Raw genomic sequence first — 25,905 nt, 5'->3', positions numbered from 1 at the left:
CCTTCGAAAAGATAAGTGACTTTCGTACATCCCTAGCTAGGGATGGACGAGAATTTTGTTCCATTTGTTCTTTATTAATTTGGTTCATTATCTGATGTGAACTTGCCAAAACATGCAAATCTCGTCATACATGGGATGGAAAGAACTTCAGATTAAAACAAACAAAGAAATATGGGAGAAAGCAAAAATGGCAGATCTGTTTATCCAGGCAGAGGGCTTTGAATGCTTAGCTCCTAAACATATGGGTTTGAATCCCTGTGTGTTTCAGCCGTATTTGTGGTGCTGAGCAACCACCACCCATTTTGCAGACAAAACTACTGCTGTTGCTCCCAGAACCCTGCTACTGCCTCCTCCTCCTCCTCCTCCCTGTACTTCCATTTCCAAGCATCGGTGGCCAAATGTGCACGTACAACAAAGCAAACCAGTTTAGAACTCTCAATAAGAAAAACCAAACCCAATTTTTCTGAGCATTTTGATGCTTGCACCTGGGAGGCAATTATGATTTGAACAGAGGATGGATTCAACTGTCACAAATAAGAACCTTCTTTCTACTTCCAGCTAGTATTAGTTTCATAAAATACTTAGACCTAGATTAATGGATATGAGAAATAATTACATTATCATATGAGCAAAGGGCCTGAAGACATTTTCAGGGCACTGCTCTTCCTTCCCCTCAAGCCCACGTCACACGCAGGACCAGTTGTCTGTTAACTGTCTTAGGCAGGAATAGTACACAGAATTCCTGTGCTGTTAACTGTACCACTGTGGGAAAACAGATATATTTTCACATGCACATAAGTAATGTGTAGTTGCCATTGCTGTTGCTTACTTTTGCAGTTTTGCTGCCACTTTAGTTTGTAAATAACACAACAGCATTTGATTTAGGCTAAAAGGGTTTTTCCAAAAAGTATGCCATGTATTTAATGGCATACTCATTTTTCTAGCTTTTCATCTGTTGCTTTCCAGAAAGAAACTTATAAACAACTATTCATATCATTCTGAAGATATGTTCTGACCGATGACTGAAAGGTAGCCAAGTGATTTAAAAGGGGGCAGGGGTTAAGTGGAAAGAGAATTAATCTGTGTTAAATTTAATAACTTTGTTGTGATGAGAAAGTTGGGGACATTACTTTGGTGGGAGCAGAAATTCTCCACTTTCAGGTTTGTGTGTTTGGAGTAGTACTTACAAATTGCATTGTAAGGTGATCCACAGACTTTTTCACTTGCCTGCCCCAAGTTTTTCTAGCATTTTAAAGTGCCCACTGGCAGTGTGGCACCCACGCACTTTGGAAATTACAAGTCACTGTATGGAAAGAAAGATGGCTGCCCCCATGGGACTCATACATAAGATCTGACATAGGTTTTCTTTCTATTTCTTTCTTTCTTTTTTTATATATCAACTGTTTTTCTTGAATAGCTATAGGAAAGTTTCCTAGGGAGAGTTTTTGTGGAATTTGGGGGTGATGGCAATGACTATATCCAAGATCCACTATGATCAGCAATAGTTCAGGCATTGCAGCCAGTTATAGATTTTATATAGCAAAAAGCCTTTGGATATGAAGTATACTCAGTGCAAGCTTCTGTTGACAGGGTCATACCAGCCGACAAGACACACTTTCTGGTTGGAAATATTATCAAGGCTATGAAGCAGCAGGGTGGATGGAGAATTTCTAGCCAAATGACATCATGATTCATTACCACAGTCATGAAGGGAATAACTGGCAAAGAGAAACTCAAGGGTGTAGAAAAAAGAAAACTATTGGGAGCACACAAACATCAACGAGAAATAATAAGTAACAACCAAAAAGAAAGTTCCTGTGCATAAAACAATGGCTGTTAGACACTAGATAGTAAAACTGTAGAGGATATCTCAGAAGTTTGAAATGAAAAAGAGATTACTATAATGATGGAAACTGTACTTGTGACTTGTCTAAAGGACAAGATAAGGTGCCCTCTAGTGACCACTGAAAAGGGGACTAAGATTATTATATTCTCTCTTGTCTGAACAGACACGTAACTGAAATAACATAACGATAAGCAAGGAAATGTATGTACTTATTTATTCTGTAATTTATAATAGAAACATCAGACTATATGTATAGTTAATCAAAGAACAATAGAAATATGGTCAATAAAAGTAGTCAGCTGCTAAATATAAGAAACAAAAAAAGTACACGTACAAAACTGGAAACTTTTAAGTTGGGCCAAAAAGGCAAAAGTGTTAAGTAAATATTTATATTCTGCCACTATTAACCATTTTCCATTTCAGCTGTAGATTGGAAGAATGCTACACAGAGGCACATTCCAAACCAAACGTGCTGGGTCCAATGCTGTGGGTGAATACCCACATCCCCAGGGCAGAGGGGCTCACCAAAGCCACTGAGGCACATTATTCAAAGGTTTAGAGCTTAGAAGCTGGGAAGCAGGAGAAACGGCTGGCCAGACCGTCTTTCTCTGGATAACAGATGTCTCAGGTGGTTCCAGTGGTGATGGTAGTGGGCTTGCTTTGGCTGGCTCCTTCCTCCCAGTTCCATGTGTGTTAAATACAGGAGATCCAGGGGATTGTGATCTCTCATGCATACTGTCCAGCAACACACTTCACCGCAAACTACATTCAGATGCTGTCAGCATATAAATCTAGCCCCTAGCGCAGGGATGGGGAAACTCTGGTCCGCAGATCAGATCCCACATGTGAGCTTGTGTTTTGTGTGTGTGTGTATAAAAGTGTATCTACTTACCAAAAACACAACCATGAAAACTGGATAAAAATGCTAATGGAAGCCAAAGTAGTTGCTGACAAGAATTCATTTAACAAGGACGAGAAAAGAAGGAAGGAAGCCTGTGATGTATGTTAGACTGACAGAAGGTGACTGCCTCAAGGTCACCCAGTGAGCTTCATGGATATGAACCTAGGTCTCTCTCCTTGTCCAGCACACTAACTGCTACACCACACGTGTTCCTTTCTGAGGAAAATACAACAGTGATCATACATGTCCACAGCAGAAACTTTAAACTTATAACCACAACACTAAAAAAAACCCAATGTCAGCTGCGGCACAGGTTTATGGGAAAGAGAAACAAAAAAAGCAAAAGGACCAAAATTTGGGCAATGTCCAACTAGACTAGAATACTGAAAGAAATATGTTCCCTGCCTAAAAAAAGAAATAGAGAGATCAAAGGAGATGCTAAAGTTCACTGTGAAGGGAAATCCCAGCAAAACTACGGCTAGATCTACACTACTGTTTTTCATCAGTATTGAAGTTAACTGATAACTGTTGAGGCACCTTACACATTCCATATACAGTTTTTCTAGTGTTCTTTCCCACTTTTTATTCTGAATTATCCAAAACACAGAAACAGATGTCATTGTGTGCACTAAGACGTATAAATGTGCAAGAGGGATACAGCATTACCATGATAGAATGGCATCGATATGATACAAGGTGTAGTGCTGGAATATATGAGAAATATGAACAGGATTTACCCAGTTTGCACCTTCTGGACCAAACATGGACTCAAATGCAATCTATGGTCAAAGTCTGTACATTTCTGAGCTTGCAATGTGATTTGCAGACCAGAAAAATGCATTCATTTGAAAAATGCATACTCTTTTAAAAAATGCACAAACACATTTTAATCAATGGGAGACAAATGCATACATTTCACACACATATTTTTTATGTGTGTGAAAACACACACATATTTTTTATGCGAAAAAACAAAAAAAACGTGATTGCAATCTGATATGGACATGAGACGGAACAAACTTTGAGGTGGAATTTGGAGAACTGACCAACTTTACTTTTATGTACATCCCTAAGCAAGATAATTTCTGAACTGCGGTGGTCAGAAGAGAAGTGTATGGAAAGGTGCTTTCCCAACCTTTGAGGCCTGTGCAGATACTTAAGCATTTTCTCTTGGGGAGGCAAGAGTGCAGGAAGGCTAGATTTCTAGAATGTTCCTGGAGCTGTTTTTGTGGAAGGTGCTGAATCCATCTGTGGTAATGAACAGACGCCACAAAGAAGTACCCTGCATAACAAAGTTCCAGCTTGATAGATTGTTGAGAGAAGCAAAGATGGTAATTGTACAAATCAGAAATATTGAAATAGTATTGTATTATTCTATTAGCTGTTTATTCAATGCTTGTATTTCAACACAGTAAAATTATTTTGAATAGCTCCATGTTTACTACATTCCATAAATGTTAGCGATTTTCCTCTCATCACAACAAACTGTTGCTGATCTTACTGCTAATAAATTATTCAGTGATTTGCCAAAAATATACAGTATTAATTACAGTGAAGAAGTGGATGGTAAAATATGTAGAGAACTATTTCTGTGAATTAATTCATACAATTATTTAGAGAGAGTATGTTCAGTAATTGCAATGCAGAACATACACAGTTCAGGACTCAAATTTGCTTTTGCTAATCAGTAATTACCTATTTAGTACTATTGTTGAACATTTCTGGCACATAGTGAAAAATTGTATCATGGGGTTCTAATTCCACACTTTGAGCCTTTCCCTTTAAATCTTTCAAGTTTGCTTCTCAGGTAAAGGTGTGGAAGCCTATCATAAAGACATGTTGGTAACACATACACATGTAGTTCCTCATTAAGCCATACTTTCCCCTGACTCCCAAGAAGAGCAATATAAAGGAAATATGCTATGTTACAGTGTTTCTCTGAATGATACCTTTATGTGTGAAATAAAACATTTTTTTTAAAAAAAATCCTCTCTGTAAGTATTTAAAGTATTGGAGTGAATGAATAATACAAATGTGTATCACCCTTCAGGTGCTTTGAATCAAAATTCTCTTCAGGCTTTGCCATGCCTCTTGAAGTTTTAAAACATCCATTTTAAATGCTTCTTTTATACAATTGGATTCCTTACATGTCTATAAAAATTAGCTTCCAAAAAATCTGTAACAACAATGAAATATCCTCATATCATGAAAGAAGTTACTAACTGGGCAGTGGTACTTATCTTCATAGCCATATTACTTTAAAGATGCTTTTCTAAAAAAAACCCTCCTTCCCATTGAGTATTTCTGGAAACATAATTCTTCAAGATATCAGTGGTTACCATGGACGAAATCACCATAGTACTCTCAAGAAAAGGTTAGTGTAAAATGAAAATGCTCTGAACTCAGAATCACCTGTAACAGCATTACAGTTCTCTCATGTCATGACTGTGATTGAAGTACATCATCAGCAGACATATGTTCTAAGCTCAAAGCCTGAAAGAAACTCATGTTCTCATAGAAATCTGCTTACTTGAGGGAGTCTGAATATCCTCCTTTATACAGAGTCACACAGGTTTGGATTAACACTGGGTTTCACCACAGCTTCCCTACAGTCACTGGTCTACCAGTATACTCTTTCATCCTCAAGGTATAGACATCCTTTGGGCATGTTTTGGCTGTAGGGCCTATTACTGCCATTCTCAGTTGCAGGGTCATTCCAAACTCACCCTTGTCCTCAAACCAGTAGTGTTACACAACTGCCTACACATGCGAGAATAGTATTTGCTATAGAAATATCCCAGTTTAGAACAGTAACCCTGACAATGGGTGTTTTTTCTTCTTTTACTGGTACTATTACAAGAGAGAAACAAGCATCCACAGACATAGGGAATTTATCAAGGTGAAGATACTTAAAAACTCTCTGCTCTGGCTCTGCATTTATGATGGTTTCTGCTGAGCTGGCACAGATGTGAATCAGCACATTCACATCTTGATATGAAGTAGGACAAACAACATTTCTCCCAGTATGGGTGATTTGTTACCCTTCCTGAAAAAGAATTTGACTTTGGGACTCTTAGCCAGGTCTGGTCTGGCTGGCATGCCTTAGCATTTGTGCATTAGGGATCTTTGAGAAGCTGGTCCTTCCAGGTATGTGGTTGTTAAGGACTAAAGTAAAATGTGGTATGAAAAGAATGTCTATAAACTTAAGTAGATTGCCACTGAACAGGACATGTATCACACAGCTGCCTGATCAGATTGGTAGGAAGTATTTGGGTTTGGACCAACAATGGGACAGATCTCCCAGAGACACACACAGTTGTGTATCTAATTCAGTATGCTTTTGTGGCAATCTTGGGGGCAGTTTAAATTTATAGGTAGCTGGGATATAAAAATATATTTAAAAGAGTTTCTCCATCACAAATTGAAAACCACAAATTGAACTCGTTTGCTTTGTTTATACAGCACACAGAATATATGCAATCGAACCCTCATTTGCAAATGTTTACTCTATCAAAAGCATCATTAGAGTATATTTTCTAGGTAGCATGCCGAGTAAACTAATGCACATCCCGACTGCAGGTGTTGATTAGACATTTCTGTTCAAAATGAGAATTACAAACACTGTTACATTTAAATTGTCCTCTCTTTTTTTCCTCTAGAAATAGAGTTAATTAATTCCACAGGGACTAAGGAATGCAGAAAGCCTAAACTTCAATGAAAATACAGGTTAAAAAGAAAGAATGCTGAAGTGACACACTACCTCAACAGATTTACCAATGCACGCTTGGTTTCCCACTTGGTGGTAGTCAAATGTTCCCTAGGTTGTTTGCAACGAGGGTAAAACCAAAATAAATTTCATGGAAAGCAATATATTTAAACAAATATTTGTCTTGATATGTACAGATGACAATGCTTCCCTGGATTGCTTATGAGTAATATAAACAGGTGGGTGTTTTTTTTTAAAAAAAGTTTGCTGAATGATAAAACATACTAATGAAAATTTACAGCTTCTGCCCTTTGCAAAAGATAAACAAATGTAAAGCCCATTTTCCTCCTATAGGTTTTTGAAGCGAAGATCTTCTGCAAATGCTGTTGTGTAACACTCATCCAAATATTTTACTACTTCAATTGCCCTGAAGTGGTTTCTTCTTCGAGAGAAAACACTAATCAGTAAATGCTATTATTCACATGAAAACTAGTCCCATTCATTATCTGTGAACTTAAATAATGGGGGAACTCTATATAAGCTTCCTATGTAAGTTGGAGAAAGGGCAGTAGTAAATGTGAGAAACAAAATGTAGGGCCCATGTCAAAAATGAAAAGCTTACAAAAATGAAAAATTACAATTGTGGAAGTGTAAAAAGGATACTTTTCTATAAGACAGACCTTGTGCTTACTTTCACTGTTAGCTCTTTTAAGCTCTAAACTGTTCAAGACAATGACTACTATATGCTGCATAAGCATCTGTAGAATGCCTGATAACACTATACCAGTCCCAAATGGGCTCTTCATACCACTGCAATGATAAATAATAAACAACAGTTTCTCTCTCATTTCTCACTACAGCAGTTTCTCAACTACTGTCCTTCTAAGGAATGTAACATTAGTTTAACAATATTTAGGATTACTAAGACTTATTATCCAGTGTGAAGTGCTACAAAAACATGCAGAATGAGTTTGACTACGGGTCACTTTACATGGTGCAGAGTGGTAGGCAGCAGTATGCAACCAAAACTCTCCCCATGACCTGAGTTCCATCCCAGCAGAACCTGGGTCTCAGGTAGCCGGCTCAGGTTGACTCAGCCTTCCATCCTTCCGAGGTTGGTAAAATGAGTACCCAGGTTGTTGGGGGAAAGGTAGTCACGACTGGGGAAGGCAATGGCAAACCACCCCGCTATAGTCTGCCATGAAAACTCCAGCAAAAGCGGCGTCCCTCTAGGAGTCAGCAATGACTCAGTGCTTGCACAGGAGGAACCTTTCCTTTCCACTTTACATTACATTATTACCTCCAAGTCTCTGGAAACAACCCTTTTCAGTGTGACATGCCTGCATTCAATGAATGAATGGAGAGGGAACTGGTATTGTGCCTGCTGTTCCTTCTTCCACTTTCATGGATTCAGCAAAATGGCTGAATAGAACCCAAGTGCTTGCATGTATAAAATTAGTGTAACTTCTCTGCCTAGGCTCTGTCCATACAATCAGGCATCCTGTAAAAGACAGGATCTTCAATCATGTGTACAACCGTAACCTAGGGATATACGAAAGTTCCGCCACGGATTTCGGGGAGGCCGAATGCCAGCGCATTCGGCCCCCCAAAATCGGTGGCGGAACGGCCCGCCCCCGCCCCCCCCGGGATGGGACTTACCTGGGGCGGATCTTCCTGGCGGCAGTGGCGGCAGCTCTGGCGGCAGTTCGGCAGCAGCAGCTGGGGCGGCCGGTCTTCCGACCGGCTGCCGCCGCCGCCATTTCCAAGTTAAAAACAAAACAAAACGTGATAGGCTACGTAAAGATTTACATAGCCTATCACAGCTAAATTTTAAAAAAACACGGTGATAGGCTACGTAAATGTTTACATAGCCTATCATGGCTGATTTAAAAAAAAGAAAAAAAATGCACGTATGCAAATGGCGGCGCCCATGGGCGCCGCCATTTGCATTCCTTATTTTGGCACGTCTTAGTCTACGTAAACATTTATGTAGACTAAGGCGGCGAAAATAAGGGGAACGCAAATAGCGTAGTTCCCCTTATTTTCGCCGTCTTAGTCTATGTAAATGTTTACGTAGACTAAGATGTGCCAAAATAAGGAACGCAAATGGAGGAGCCCATGGGCGCCGCCATTTGCGTACGTGCGTTTTTTGTTTTTTTTTAAGTCAGCCGTGATAGGCTACATAAACATTTACATAGCCTATCACGGCTGACTGTAGGGACGCAAACGGCGGCAGCTATGGCTGCCTGCATTTGCTTCCCTGCTAGACAGCGGCCGGATGTCCGGCTGCTGGCAGAGCTGGCCGGCGGCTCCACAGAATTGCTGCGGAGCACAGTCGGCCGGCCAGGATTCTGGGGGGGGGGAGGAACGGAGCACCTCCCCCCCCGGTGAGGATTCCGGGGGGAGGGACGGAACGCCTCCCCCCGCACCATCAGCATAATCCCCGAAAGGTAAGTGATTTTCGTACATCCCTACCGTAGCCTCTATTTAGAGCATGGCATCCAACTGGTTCCCTTCCCTAACGAATGACATCCATCAGTGGAAAGGGAAGGGGGTACTTTTGGAGATTTCCTCCTGCCTTGCAGCCCCTGCCCCTACACACTCTGAATGGTTGGAGGACCTTATGGGACACCGGTGTGTGTGGGAGGTGGCGGCAGGGCAGGCATCGAGGGTAGGCATGGTTGGACTTGGACACCTGCCAAAGACACAAACCTCGGCAGGGGCCCCCTGACAACAGCACCCTGGAGTTGTTTCTCCTCCTCACCACTGCTACCTGCTTGTTCACCTGCCTCTAACTCTGGCCCATACAACGGTGATAACGAGAAAGAGACACTGTAGATGCCACTGCCTACTTGCTCACTGGCAAAAAAGCAAGTGGTAGCAATGATGAGAAAAAGGATGAGGAGCATGGCAGCTAGTGGCAATGCTGGTGAGAAGGTAGACTCAATGAAGGAGGGGGCCCATTGAGGGTATCTTGCCCAAGGGCCCCCAAAGGCCTGCGTGGGGGAATTGCTGACAACCACTGCCCTCCCTGTTCTGCTGATATGTATCTTCCATTAGAAGAGTGATACCAACTGGATACCACTGGGTACTTCATGTGAATTCAAAAAATCAAGATGCAGGGTCATCTGGTATGATGACACATCTTCCTTTCAAATGTTCTCTGAACATGGATATCTTATGCAAAAAGAGCCCCAAATCTTCTATAAGCACAGCATGCAAAATTGAATGCATCACTGCTAAAACAACTCATGAATATAAATTAATCTATAAAGAACTGAAACTACACCTGACATAATAACTGATGAAATGAATGATGTTTTATTTCTGTGCAGAGGCCTTCAACTGGCTTTGTCTTAAAGAACATCCCCATATAAATGTGCTCAATAATTCTAAATATAACAAATCATTATGTTCTGGGCTGTGCTATTTGCATATTAAGGTGGGTCTTTTTAACCCCCTTGCCACATGACCATAGTGCAAAAACACTAGAACCAAATGTAAACTTTGCTCATCCTCTTTCCTTGCACCAGCTGGAGCTGCTCACTGCTACCATAGACCCTGCTTGCCTAGATTGTATTGCATTTATTTGAACTGCCCAATATCTTAAAATTAATCTTCCATCTGCTTTCTAAAAAAAGAAAAGAAGGTACACATATTTTTACATATTTACTGCACTTCTGTTGACTTGTTGAAACCATTTTTTTAAAAAAATAAACTATACTTTGAGAAGTAGAGCATTTCTGAATTTGATTTATTCAAATGTGTCATTTTGTGAGCCTATTAGCATGCTTTTTAAAGCATAAAGTTGCCCAAAATAGAACCCAAATGGTTTAAAGTCAGGTTTAATTTCTAACCATAGGATAATGACAGCATGTGATGTTGGAACAATGGGTATTTCATTTTGAAACAATAGATATACATTTTTATTACACTGACAGTTAGAGATAACAGGATTTAGTCCTGGGATAGGATGAACTAATCCTAGAGAACAGTGTTATTTATTTTTCTCCCAATACAAACATAAATGCTTCCTGGTAAATGTGGGGAAAAGCCCCATTTCTTTATGCTTTTCTTCTTGACATCTGTTTTTGAATCAGGCACTGGTATAGTCAGGTCAGCTTTTTATTCATTGAGGTTTTGAATTATCTTACAATTACTTTGATGATATGTTTTTGCAGGGTAGAAACAATAATACAGAATTGTAGGTCTTGCGTATTGCATTGCAATGAGGCCGGGTATGTTAAGCCTAGAAAAATCCAAGCACATATTTATCCAACTGGTGACAATTCCAAATAGCTTGCATGGCAAGATGTTTCACTGCCAAGCAACTTAGGGCACAATCCTGAACTCGGAGGCTTACAAGTATCCTATGCAGAGTGGGAGGTGCCTTGTGCCTCCTGCGCTGCATTTTAGCTAAATGGGTGATTTTGTCTGTCTAGCAGAGGCTTTGGGGAGGGAGGGAGGCTGGGGCAGCAATAGGAAAAGGCATAAGTCAGCTTCCCCAGCCTCCTCCCCTCTCTGGCCCCAGGAACTTGTCCTTTCCCCCATCTCCACACTGTTTACTGAGCGTGGAGAGGCAGCCAGCATGGTTCTCTCTATGCCGGCTACAGGGGGGAGGGGGGAGCACGGTTTCCGGGCTCCAAGCTCAGAGCCCTGTCTTCGAGCAGGGAGCCAGGAAACCAGAAAATCTTGTGTCTCCCAGATGCTGTCTAAGGGACATAGGATTGCTCCCTTAATAGTAATACAGCAGGGGTGTTGAGCCTTTTTCAGCCCAAGGGTTGTATTCCATTTTGGAGAAATTCTGGTGGGTTGTGTTCCAGTGGTGGGTGGGGCAAAAGGGGCAGGGCCAACACCAAAAGGGGCAGGACCAAATGCCAAAAATACTGGCATATTTTTGCTTAAAGCTCTTATGGCCAGTAACTAAGCCTTAGGAGGGGCATTTTAACCTTTTAGAATGGGAAAAAAATGTACCCAAGCTGGAAAACCACAAAATGATTGGTGTTCAGGGGAACTGAGGTGTGGCCATCTGGTGAACCTGGGAGGGCTGGACTGTGACCCCAGGAGGGCTGGATTTGGCCTGTGGGCCTGAGGTTCCCCAACCCTGTAATATTTTTTCCAAATATAATATTTAATATATGAGCCTTTCTGGAGTTTACTGGGTTTCTTCAGGATAAAGATGATAGTTGATCTTTGTAATTGTCATGTTTGAAAACAGAATTCTTCCATATCCTTTTTTATTGAATGTCCAACCCACCCATCTCTTCCTAAACCAAAGCATTAGCTTGTCTACCATGGTTGTCTTTTGTGAGCAATCAGTTTAATCTAATCCTACTCTCCTGTTCTAACAGCATGATTCAGTACTCTACCAATGAAGCAACCATCTCTCACACATCTAAGACTGAAGGGAAAGGTTAGATCAGACATTGCATATAGGAATGGGAAACTAGTTTAGTTCACATTTTAATGTGAAATTACCTAATTTCTCACTTTCGAAGCAATACATGAACTGAAATTCCATTGAAATTCTCATTTTTCTGGGTTTTGCAACAGAGTTCTCCAATTTTTAAAAAAGCATACAAATATGTGTATATTAGTGAAAATAATGCTCAAAATGCATATTACAAAATTTTCTTGCAAACAATGTGTATACTAGGCAAAACTGCATACAAAAAAGCATGGATTACCTGACACGTGCCTCTCAGAGTGTGAACCTACGCGTAAACTACAATCATCATCTGAGGTCCTCCTCTGAGTGTCTCCTCCAAAGGAAGTTGAGAGGATGGCAACGAGAGGTAGCCCGATTTTCAGTGGTAGCCCCCCATTTGTGGAATGCTCTCTCCAGAGAAGTCTACCTGGCACCAACATTGTCAACTTTCTGCTGCCAGGTTAAGACTTTCCACTACTCCTAGACATTTGGCAGCATATGATATGGTTTTCTAATGGGTCCTGGGATTTTTATTGTTTATTATGTAAAATTGTTTTATATGCTGTATGTGAATGATTTTACATTATGTTACTACATTGTATTTTTGTGGTTTTAATTTTTGTAAATCACCCAGAGAGCTTTGGCTATTGGGTGGTATAGAAATGTAATAAATGAAATGAAATGTATTACGAGAAATGCGCTCAAAATGCATATGAATTTTAAAGATAACTGTGAAAAAATGCTTAAAGTTCAGGACGAGCCCAACTTGAGACTGGAAAAATTTTCAAAGTTTCAGACAAACCAAATTTAAGAAAAATGAAAAATGAGAAACTGAGAGAAACTGAAATTGACAGATTTGTCCTTCCTTAATTGCATATAACTTGCAGTTGCTAATCCCCACTAGCATCCTTTGAAAAACATTCTCTTCTTTCTATCCATCCCACTTACTTTTCCTCTTTTAGTCCATACTGAGGTACTGTTCTTACTTTGGCAAGTTTTAATTGTATGTTTCCAATGCCGCCAGGCCACTTCTTCCCCACTGTGCTGAACAGACACTCCAGAAAACAGGACCTTCTCTTAAGCAAAGGACTGCTGACTTCACATATGGAAAAAGGAAACTCTGCTTCCTTAAATGCTGATTCAGCACAGTGGGGGATAGACAAGCTCAAGGCAGTCAGAGCAGACAACTTAAATTATCTGTAAAAAAGTGGGAAATTGCAGAGCACCCTTGAAAAAGAAATCATCAAACCACATGATTTTTTTTCCACAGGCATGATCTTGCTCCGCCTTTTTATTTTTGAACCATGCTATCATGACTAACGTTATTCTCTGTGACAGATAAATCACATTCCAACATTTTTGCAAGGCATTCTTAGATATGAAAAGTGAAGTCTGTGCCAAAAATATCACATACCACCGAAGATAAAAAAATATCACATACCACCGAAGGCTATAGATAGCTTAAGCATAAATGCACATTTCCACTTTTAAAAAGCCATTAAAATTTTAAAAACAAAGGCGTAAGATCAAATTTTGACAATATCCTTCCACTATGCCAAATATTAGTATAACGCCAAAACCATTTTTCAGAGCTATGATCCAATTGTCTAAGTGATTATGGCTGCAATCCTATACGCACTTACCTTGCAGTAAGGTCCATTGAATAAGAGCACTTGTGATAACAATGGGATATGAAGAAAAACTCACCCCAGATGTTCCTGTGAAGATGCCAAAATACTGAGTATGCTGTAAGCTATGTGGACAAGGGAATGAGTTTTAGGAGTAGTGATGGAAGAACTCACCCTAGTTTGGTTTCTCTGGGCACTCACCGAACCCCTGCTTCAACCCTCCCGAACCTGTGCTCAGGCCACCCACGGGTTCAGTAAGTTTCCCTGGCTCACCACGAACCCGTTCGATGAGCACCGTCATTTTCACGCCTTTGATTTCTGTGCAAAACCGGAAGTTAAAAAATGCGCATATTCAAATATGTGCAGTTTGGAGCTGGGAAAGCTAAATAAGTGCAGTATTACAGGTATAATCCCTCTAATATTGCACTTATTTCACTTTGCCAGCTCCAAACTGCACATATTTGAATATGCGCATTTTTTAACTTCCGGTTTTGCGCAGAAATCAAAGCCATGAACGGGATCGCGGTGAGTACTGGGGAGCGCGAGAGGGCATGAGAGGGGGACAAACAAGGACAGCGTCTCGGCGGGCGCAGTTCAGCGGTTGCGGGCGGGGGTTGCCCGACAAATTCCAGAACCCAGTTGGGCGCCCGTAACATCCGTATTGAAGAGTACACCACAGTTGTGGGATTGTAAGATCCAGAAATACAGCAGAACAACATGGTGTCCTAGGTGTCAGAACTGCTGAAATTTGTTGAAAGCGTATGAGAGCTTTTTCAACCATGCAGTGACCTGACAACATACAAAACTGGAACACATCATTCAGCTATTGTAGGTAGGGATGTATGAAAGGCACTTCCCTTTCGCGGATTCTGATTATGGTTGGGGGGGAGGCATTCCGTCCCTCCCCCCGGAATCCTCGCCGGGGGGGGGAGGCGCTCCGTTCCTCCCCCCTGGAATCCTGGCCAGCCGGCTGTGCTCTGCAGCGATTCTGCGGAGCCGCTGGCCGGCTCCACCAGCAGCCGGACATCCGGCCACTGGCTAGCAGGGACGCAAATGGCGGCTGTAGCCACCGCCGCTTGCATCCCTGCAGTCAGCCGTGATAGGCTACGTAAATGTTTACGTAGCCTATCACGGCTGACTTAAAAAAAAAAAAAAAACCCCTCGCGCGTATGCAAATGGCGGCGGCCACGGTCGCCGCCATTTGCGTTCCTTATTTTGGCACATCTTAGTCTACGTAAATATTTACGTAGACTAAGATGGCAAAAATAAGGGGAACGCAAGTAGTGTAGCGTCTACGCTATTTGCGTTCCCCTTATTTTCGCCGCCTTAGTCTACGTAAATGTTTACGTAGACTAAGATGTGCCAAAATAAGGAACGCAAATGGCGGCGACCATGGCCGCCGCCATTTGCGTACGCGCGGGTTTTTTTTGTTTTTTTTTAAGTCAGCCGTGATAGGCTACATAGACATTTATCTAGCCTATCACGTTTTTTTAAAAAACCTAGCCGTGATAGGCTACGTAAATCTTTACGTAGCCTATCACTTTTTTTGTTTTGTTTTTTGTTTTAAACTGGAAATGGCGGCGGCTGGTGGGAAGACCGGCCGCCGCTGCTGCCGCTGCCGCCACCGAACCGCCGCCGGAGCTGCCGCCACCAGGAAGATCTGCCCAAGGCAAGTCTCGTCCCGGGGGGGTGGGGTGGTGATGGGCCGTTCCGCCACCGATTTCGGGGGGCCAAATGCTCTGGCATTCGGCCTCCCCGAGATCCATGGCGGAATTTTCGTACATCCCTAATTGTAGGTGGTTCAAAGGGAAAACAGTAGCCCAGCTTGGTATGCTTCTTCAGCTGAAACTACTGTGACATTCCTTAAAGCTTAGAGAAGCTCCATACTTACCATACTAATTTTGTTTGCTGTGAGCACACTGTTGTTACCTGTGTGAATTACAGGTACACATCCTTATCCAGCTGTGTACACATCTAGGAACCTTGATTAAATTGTGGCTCCCCATCAATTGTACAAGGGTGCTTAAGGACACATGGTTGCTAAGTACTGGAAAATGATAAAAGTAATAATAATAAATGAATGGGAAAACAAGCTTTGAATTTTTGGAGTAGTGCCTAATAAATGAATTATGTATTCGGGTGGGGAACCTCTGGCCCACGTACCAAATCTGGCCTGCAGAGATTCCCAATCTGGCCTGTGGCGACTTGGGCTCCTTCTGTGGAACCCTCCCCAAGCCCCACATCCTGGCTTGGAGGCTACCAGGGGCTTTGGGAGGAGGCAGGAAGAGAAATCCCCTTGTTATCTCCTATCTGGGAGCAGAGATAACAAGGGGATTCCTGGGGAAGCAGTGCCTGTGCACTTGACCAGCTAGGTGTGCTTAGCTCCAGCTTCTCATTTCACATGTGGGAAGGCTTTGCCTGCCTCATGTCTTCACCCAATGGAAGAATGTGCAGAGCAGGAAAAGACACTCCAACCAATGTGCGAGGTGGATGATCCACTCAGTATGTCAGTCAGGGTGGCTTTATCCCAATGGGTGGCTTTGTCTGCCGTTTGCATCCCTGCAGTCAGCCGTGATAGGCCGAATGCACTGGCATTCGGCCTCACCGAGATCCATGGCGGAATTCTCTGCCATCCCTACTTTAAATGTTTGCTGCGGGAAAACTGATGTTCACACAATGTGCTAAGAATGGACAGAACAGTCTGTTTTCAGTTCATGTTAATTTTGAAGCATTCTATCTCTCCACATCAGTCTGCATTTTTAAATACAATGAAACTGCACAAAAAATCACATTTCTAATGGTTTGGTGTGTGTGTTTTACAAAATGCACATTTCTGTACTAATTTACCTCCAGATACATATTGCTGTATGCATTTTAACCTAAAATACACATTTCTGCGTGCATTTAAGAACCTATTGGAAAGAAGAAACTGCATTACAAATTCAGACAAGTGTGAAAACCAAAGTAGAACTGCATTCTGATCTGCCTATTAGTCTGAAAAAGTGTGAATCAGGTCAGTTCACTTAAAAATGCAGACCAAATGAAGTCCTCAAGCATCCCTACATATATTACAAGGCAAATACGATTGTCATGTAAAATCTCAAGCCACTTGTAGAAACATCTGTTTCATACACTGCATTATCAGTGACCGTGTTTTGCAACAGGAAGGTGGAGGTCAAATAGAACCAAATTCTTTTGTCATTTTATTATTTGCTCCCCCACCCACCCACACACACACACACACACACACAACTTTTATACTGCCAGGTTGGAGTAACACTAATTGCCTCCAGTGTTGACAGTAGATTTTTTTTAAAAAACCCACAAAACTCAGAACTGAACATTCACAATATGGTTATAGCAAGTGAGCATTTTATATCTCTTCCTTTCCCCCATAACCCCTTCATCTATGTTACCCCACCCTCCCATTCATCAGGTCTTTCTGTCTCTTCATACCAGCTGGGGGTTCTTTAAAGTAGGCATGCAATTAAAAACAACCTGGCCCCTTCTAGGGTGCTATTGAATCCTACAGTTGAGCTGCAAGGAAAAGAAATAGTTTGGCTTTGAAGCATTGCCTGGAGGAGAGCTACCAATGGGGCTTCAAAGTAAAAACAGCCGCTTTACCCTGCAGTCCAGCTTTAGATGATTCTTTAACTAAAGCCAGATAATTTGGTGAAAGAAAGAAAAAATCAGCTATGTTTTCTGCTATTTCTTCTCCTCCTGTTAAATGTATGGGACTTCATTTTTGTTTCACTGTTTGTGAAATGGTGAAAATAAGACTTACCTATTGCTCACACCTGAGCTGTACACTTCATAATAAAAGCAATGTCCATATGTGCCTAATAGCTTGTAGAAAACCTATACCAATTGTTCTGTCGATAAGCAATAATTCCCTTCTTACTTAAAAGAAAGTCTCCTTTTGTGGGCAGGGGACCAGAAACAGAATGGCTGGGATTAGCAGCCATTGGCTGCAGTGTTGTGGGATTTCGGGCAGGTGACTCGGTCTTGCACTCAGAGGGAGTGCTTTGCTTGTTCTGCCTCTGGCCTACATATTCAGGCCAGAGCTGTGGTTTCAGCATTGTTGTTGATGCTGAATTCCTCATCCATCCACTTCTAAGAAGACAACTTCATCTTGCCATGGACAGAAGTTAGTCACTGGTTGACGGGGCTGGGAGGAGTTTTTACCTGCATGTGCAACTGGCACAGCAGGGCTGGGTTTTCGCAAAATTATTATTAGGAAGTTAGTTTTAAGGGCATTGTTTATCACAATTACAGCATATTGCTTAGCAAGATTCCTTTGTTGTTTTTCCAAGTTGCAACTTTCCAGGGCAGGCACTGAAGGCAATTGGGCTGGATCCATTTGTTGGGGAAGAGGAATTGGGTTCCCTGCCCCCTACATTGGGGGTCCCCTAAAAGGATCTTGGAAGTGTGGCTTCAAGGCCAGCCCAGCACAGGGGCTGGCAAGCCTGTCACACACCCAGGATGCAGGAAGGGCTCATGTGAGCATTTTACGCCATGGTGAGTCCAACTCTTTCCCACCCACCTCTGCACCTTGCACTTAGGATGGTATTTTGGTATCGGTCAGCAGGGAAACTACCTGATTACTGGATCCGTGCCCTACCCCTACAGCCAGATCTATTCAAGCTGTAACCAATAAAGTTGTGGCCTGTTTTACTCTTCCAGGTCCAGTGTCCTTTTGTTGCCCGCTTTCTCTCCCCCACCTCCCCAGCCACTGTGACACAACTCCACACTGCCTGCACAAGCTGTTTTTCAAGTACTTAGTTTTTTCTCAGATTTTAAATAAAATGTATCTTGCTATAGTTTTAATAACGGATCTTGTCCTGTCGTCAGTGGATTGGCTGAATAGTTCTCTCTTGTGTTTCTGAGAAATATTTCAGTACTTAAAAATAATCAGCCATAATCTTAATCTTTATAGACTAAACATACCCACCTCCTTAATGCTGTCCTCATAGGATTTTGCCTTCTAGACACTGCATTACCCTTGCAGCATTATTCATAATTTCTTATTAAAATGTGGCATCGAGTACTCCCTCCAATGAGATCTTAACTATAATATGCTAAACTTAAAATTGGTTTCTTTTGTAAGATGAATACATAATTCTCAAATGTATATCAAGCCCTGACTTCAATCCAACAAACGTTAATATTTTTGTAATTCAATCCAAATTAGTTAATTTATATTTTCTGCAGTTGGACAGTCTGCATGGCTGGCATGTCTGAGCAGCTAAACTCCACCATTTTCTCTTTGACAATGTCAGCAACATGCTGAGTCCTGCAGCAAACAAGCATTTTTGTTGCTGCTTCTGCTTCCTCAGCCACTGCTTCCATCTGTGGCTCATGTCAATTTACCATCATAAACAAAGCACATGTGAGAGCAGTCAATCAGAGAAAAAATGCATTCTGATGCATGAAGCTGTAATCCATGGGGCAGAAAAGAATACTATATTATGCACACTATATTTGCAAGATGTGCTTTTGCATGCACAAAAGTTTAAAGACTGTTTAAAATCTTGTAATAACAGAGAACATTAGAAGACTGGATTCATAACTCTGTGAGAAAATTACGAATTCCTAGTAACTAGTCTTAATACTGTACAGTGGTGGGGATCCCTATTAGAGAGAGGAACACAGTTGAAGCTATGTTTCCTCTTCCTGTCTTGATCTAGATATTGTGTACCTGCCTGCCCAATCCTGTAAGTTGCTTGGTCAGGAAAGCAGTAGAGTACATAAAGCAACTAAAAATCAGGTCTGCCTTAGTGACATAAAGGCCCATCACAGTAGAGAAAAAGTGGTGGGAATATTGAGTTTCAACCCAAGATGAACCATATTATTTATCGGTCCCATGGGGATGCTGTGATGTGGATACTTTTCTTTGTGCACATTTGAGGAGCAAATATGACAAACATAGGTAATCCCGAACAAATAAAGATCCAACCTTTATTATTGATTTAAAGCATTTTTTACCCTGCTCTTCAGCCAAAAAAGCTTTTTTTTCATTACATGAGTGCATTATACACAATCAGTAAAAAAAGACAGTCCCTGCCTGCAGCCTTACTATCTAAAAGACATGAGACAAAAGTTGGGTGGGGGTGGGGGGGAATGGGGAGGGAAGAGGAAAACATAGAAACTCAGGCACCAATTCTTAAAGTTATATAGTTGTACTTATAATGACCAGCTGAAATTGTTTGGGGAGGGGCCTGCTGGAGCTGGTCATTCAGCAAGGCTGATGGAATACCCCTGCTTTCTATCTCCTTCTGCTGTAGCCAGTATAGATTTGGAATTGGAAACAGAGCCCCAGTGACAAATGTAATGGTTTTCCCAGCCATCAAAAAATATGAGGAGCATTTCTACATTTGCTCACAGAAATTCTCTCCCCCCTCCCCTGACTGAAAAATACCTGGAATGATGACACATATTAGGGATACTGCATGCCTTCCCTGGAAATGATGGACTCATACCAGAATGCCATATTAACCCATAATATGTACATAATTCTTCAGCTTGAGGCAACTCATAGCCTGGCCTTCTTTCACTATATCAGACATAATGATGAATATAGATGCACTTTCACTCAAATTAGTGTAGCAACTCACATCTCTCCCTGCCATAACTCTTCCGTTGACTAAAAATGGCATTTGTTTTAGTACAATTACAAATTGTTTTATGGATGTAGAAAAACATATGCTTCATATCAGTTCTTTAACCCTCTTACACCTGGCAAAAGCACTTTACCAAACCAATATTAGAATAACGGAGGGAGCAATCCTGTGGCTGCTACAGCGGCTAGATAGCCATAGGATATATCAGGTGTTCTGGGAACTGACCTCTCCCCACTTCCGCATTGCCTTGGAGGCAGCGTGGAACAGCCCCATCCTCCATGCTCACAAGAGGAGTGTGGAGTGGCCGAAAAGGGGAGTTCCGGGGGCATTCTGGGGTGGGGAGGGCAGAAATGCCAGTACAACACATCCAATGTGTCGTACAGCAGCCTCTTTCCCCACTCAGCCCTCCTGAGGCTAGACAGCCACAATCGGCTGTCTAGCCAAAAATGCAGGGCAGGAGAAGTGCGGAGCGAATGATCCCCTCTGTGTTTCTCCTGCTCTGCTTTGGATAGGCGGTCGTCGTCTCTGAGTTATGAGGCGGCTGCCTATCTGAATAGGATTGCGCCCTAAGTTATGGGCAGGCAAAGGAAGCAATACAATGTACTGTTAAAATCTCTGTGTGCATATTTCATAAATATATATTAAATATGATTGCTTATAATACAAAGTATAAAATTTGTACCATAGAAGCACAGCTACACAGAGATGGTATCTGGGGTTCGAAATGACCCCAGTGTTACAATGCATCAATTCAAATACTTTACCTCCCATACAAGCTCAAAATCTCCTCCTGGAGACATGTGAATAACTACAACAAAATCAACATTAAAAAGTTAACATATGACCTGCTGTATGAAGTGTGGGATTCCCCCATGTTTGATTGCTTTAGTGAAATCTGCAAATTAAAAAGTGGCAATAGGGTGGAGCTGAAAGAAAACGTTTTGCTTTGGACTTTCATAGGCTGAATCTACACATAGCCATTATACCATTATCATACCGTTATCATAACTATTGGTGCCCACTGGTGTCATGTGTACCAATAGTTATGATAACAGTATGATTATGATAACGGTATAACGGCTATGTGTAGATTCAACCATAGCCAAGATTCAGGGATGGTAGGAGCTGTTGTCCAGCAGCATCTGGAGGATCACAGCCCTGCTCTAGGAAAACACACAGAGTATGAAATGGCACAGGTTAGAGGGGGAAAAGAGTTTCACATATTGCCTTTTTGTGTTAGTTATGGTTCCAAATGCTGGGGAGACTTGAGTTGCAACCCTATGCATGTTTAGATTAGGGATGTACGAAAGTCACTTACCTTTTCGCGGATGTGATTCGCGGTGGGGGGGAGGCGCTCCATCCCTCCCCCCGGAATCCTCGATGGGGGGGAGGCGATCTGGTCCTCCCACCCAGAATCCTGCCTGGCTGGCTCTGCTCCGTGGCGGCTCCATGGAGCAGCTGGCCAGGTCTGTCCACAGCTGGAGTTCTGGCTGCGGACGGGCTGCTGTGGATGCAAATGGCGGCCGCCGTAGAGGCAGCCATTTAGATCCAGCCAGGCTGCCATGATAGGCTACGTAAGTATTTACGTAGCCTATCACGGCAGGCAACCCCCCCAAAAAAACAGCATACGCAAATGACGGTGGCTATGGTGGCTGCCATTTGCGTTCCCTATTTTTCGCCATTTTATCTATTTATTTATTTATTTCATTTCTATACCGCCCAATAGCCGAAGCTCTCTGGGCGGTTCACAAAAACTAAAACCAAACAACACACAATAAAACAATTTAAAATATATAGAACATTAAAACCACAATATAACAATACAACCACAATAAAACCTAGCAGCAGTACAGGAGTTTAAAATACAGATTTAAAACAGCAAAGATAAAAATTTAGAAAGCTAAAATGTTATTTCCTTACGTAAATATTTATGTAGGCTATTGCGGTGAAAAAAAAAAGGGGAACGCAAATAGCGTAGTGGGTGCTATTTGCGTTCCCCTTTCCCCCCCCCCCCACCGTAATAGGGAAACAGGGAACACAAAAATAGCACAAAAAACACACAAAAAATGATATAAAAAATATAAAAATAGGGAATGCAAATGGCGGCGGCCGTTGCCGCCGCCATTTGCATAAGCGTTTTTTTTTTTAAGCCAGACGTGATAGGCTACGTAAGTCTTGTAAAAAAACACACAAAACCCCGACAAGACTGCAAATGGTGGTGGCGGCAGCCGGTCGGAAGACCAGACGCTGCTGCCGCCGCCCAGAAGATCCACCCCAGGTAAGTCTGGTCCCGGGGGGGGATCCGTGGGGGGGCAGGGGGATCTGCTGGGGGCGGCAGGCCGTTCCGCCACAGATTTCGGGGCATTCAGCCTCACCAAGATCCGTGGCGGAATTCTCTGCCATCCCTAATGTAGCCTATCACGGCCTCCACAGGGACGCAAATAGGGATGGGGGAGAATTTCTCCCCGAAACTTTGGGGGGCCTTACGCCAACGCATTCGGTCCTCTGAAGGTTGTTCGGGGAGAACTTCTCCGCCCCCCCGCCCCCTGCCCCCGCCCCCCCCGGGATGGGACTTACTTTTCACGAAGGTCCCTCCCGGCGGCAGGTCCCGGTGGCGGTTCGGCAGGACTTCGTCAGGGGCGGGGGCGGCAGCCGGTCTTTCGACCGGCTGCCGTCGCCGCCATTACAAGCAAAGTAAAAAAAAACAAAACGCCCCTGTGATAGGCTACGTAACGATTAACGTAGCCTATCACGGCTGACTTTGCAGATCTAGCCGAGATAGGCTACGTTAATCGTCACGTAGCCTATCACGGGTGACTTAAAAAAAAAAAAAAGCACGTACGGCTAATGGCGGCCCCCATAGGGAGCCACCACTCGCGTTCCTTATTTGGTCCCCGTAGTCTACGTAAAGATTTACGTAGACTACGGCGAAAATAAGGACAACGCAAATAGCGTTGCCCTTATTTTCACCGTAGTCTACGTAAATCTTTACGTAGACTACAGGGACCAAATAAGGAACGCGAATGGCGGCTCCCTATGGGGGCCGCCATTTGCGTACGCGCTTTTTTTTTTCAAAGTCACCCGTGATAGGCTACGTGACGATTAACATAGCCTATCACGGCTGACTTTGCAGATCTAGCCATGATAGGCTACGTTAATCGTCACGTAGCCTATCACGGGGACGTGTTTTTTTTAGTTTTTATTTCGCGGCCGGGCGAGGCGCCTCCTCCCTGGCCTGAATTTCGGCCGGGCGAGGCGGGAAGCCTCCCCCCCGGCCTGAATTTTGGCTGGGCGAGGAGGGAAGCCTCCCCCCCCGGCCTGAACTTCGGGGGGGAGCAGCGAAGCGCCTCCCCCCCACCGCGAAGCAAGCTGCGAGACCAGGTAAGTGACTTTCGTGCACCCCTAGATGCAAAAGGCATCCCTGTGTTAGCTGTGATAGGCTACGTATTTACGTAGCCTATCACGGCTATGATCAGGAAGTGAATGGTGGTCACAGGGCGGCCGCCATTTGCGAGTCAGCGCGGACGGCAGCAGGTAAGTGCCTTATTTCGCGCACCTTTCATGGGTTGGGGGCTTCGTTCCACGTGCCTTTCATGGGTTGGGGGGATGGGGGCTTCGTTCCGCCATGGATTTTGGGGGGCCGAATGCACTGGCATTCAGCCTCACCGAGATCCGTGGCGGAATTCTCCACCATCCCTAGTTTAGACAGAAAAAACGTCCTACAATTCCATGCTGGCTGGGGCATGCTGGGAGTTGTAGGACTTTTCTCTGTTTAAATATGCATAGGATTGTACACTTAAAACCATTTTTTACAAATTTCTTTAAAGCATTAAGTGTTTTGTTCAGTCGTGTCCGACTCTTCGTGACCCCATGGACCATAGCACGCCAGGCCTTCCTGTCCTCCGCTCTCTCCCGGAGCGTGCTCAAGTCCATATTCATTGCATCGGTGATGCTATCTAGCCATCTCATCCTCTGCCATCCCCTTCTCCTTTTGCCTTCAGTCTTTCCCAGCATCAGGGTCTTTTCCAGTGACTTTTCTCTTCGCATTTGGTGGCCAAAATATGATAGCCACAAGTAGGGGTTTAATGAGGCAACTCTTGCCAGTGGAGCTAAATGCAGAAATTGTATGTGTGCTATGCTGAATACTTCCCCTTTAATATGCTGCCTAACAAGTTACACAGTGAATTCTGTATGTCTCAGGTTTATGCACAATGCTATTGGTGGGGTTAAATACAATTTTGCTCCCAGTCATGGCTGTCTCCTTAGGAGAAATATTTTTTAAAATCATTCAGGTACTGTAATTGCATTTTAGAAGTATATAATAAGTTGCTATGAGGTGGTGGTTAAGAAGTTTGCTCAAGTGTGAAGTGGCTCTTTCACTCTTTTCATTATTAACAATACCTTCCTTAAATCCTTTTTATTTCTACAAAAAGCAAAATGCCCCATTGAAAAGAAAAGACTGAAAACTGAATAAAGTGCACATTCTGAAAAACATAATATCTTGATATTTAAAAAGGCCCACTAAAGTCAATAGTAAAACCTCAATGAACCACGATCCTAACACAGTAACAATGGCAAACCAGAAATGTCCTATTCATAAAAGGTTAAAAGAAGTGAGTACTTTTATAAAGGACTATTAATCTGAATAATGTTTTATAAAACTTTGCTTGCTGAACTGTTTGAACTTTATGCAGTCTGCTTCATTATAACTGTGTGAAGTTTCTTCTCATTGACAGTATATGATGAAAGAGAATGGAAAGAATTCAGGAACATTTTAGCTAAGATCCAATGCAGATATGCAGGATGAGATATGAACAAGACGGGGATTGATATTACATGGGGTGCTTATAATACTTTATATTTTCTGAAATAAAAGAATGAGCAAATAAAGTGGCGAGCTCGTCATGGATATATAGTATATATCTTAAACTTCATATATAACCATTTTCACGCTTCCAAAACAACCATGTTTCAAAATGGACAAAGACACCCACACAAGAATACCATATAATGGGTTGTTCTAGCTTTCTTAAAATTACATGCTGATGATATTATTTAGTTCCTATAGTAACAATTTTGGCAGTTTAACAAAAACAACTTTTGTCTTATAAATTACAGAAAATGTCTTCTTATGTCATTATGATACATATATTACTGAAAGGCTAAGCTAAAGAATAAAAGAGTCTATTAACATTCTCGAAGACTTCTAAAGAAAGTATATGTTCAGATGACATTCTGGGGCACAATCCTTTTGAAAATTACTAAGATATTAAAAATAGATATGATATGTCAGTTAATGAGGATAATGTGAAAAAGTGAAGAGGGAAAAAAAAGAATACTTTGAAACAGGGAAAAAGCCTAACATATTCTTGTCTGCTCCACATGCAAATTAGCAGCAAATTTCTGCAAAAGGTAAGCATTAGACAGCTTTGATCTAGTTACCTACAGTTATCAGAGAGTGTACTGGCAGGCTGCTATGGTCACCTTTGGATAGATCCAATCACCTTGGCTCTCTGAGCTGCAGCCTCTTGTGAGGCATACTTGGCAACTTTGGGTTGCTCTTGTAGGCCAACATGAGCATTGTAGCCTTTCAACTGATCTGCAGTTTTCTCCCTTGCTTAGGAAAACTTAGTTGCTGAATGTCAACAAGGTAAACACTGAATGTGCACCTCAGTGTCTGTGTTTGATAAAAGAAATTACATGAATTAGCCTGCTTTTGTTACGTAACTACATTTCTAGATAGAAAGAGATTCTTGAGAAGTGACAGCTATATCAG

Source organism: Heloderma suspectum, chromosome 5 (assembly GCF_057233095.1).
Source record: "Heloderma suspectum isolate Gila_16-S chromosome 5, 16-S_ref, whole genome shotgun sequence".
Lineage (NCBI taxonomy): Eukaryota > Metazoa > Chordata > Lepidosauria > Squamata > Helodermatidae > Heloderma > Heloderma suspectum.
Note: the sequence above shows the minus strand (reverse complement) of the source record.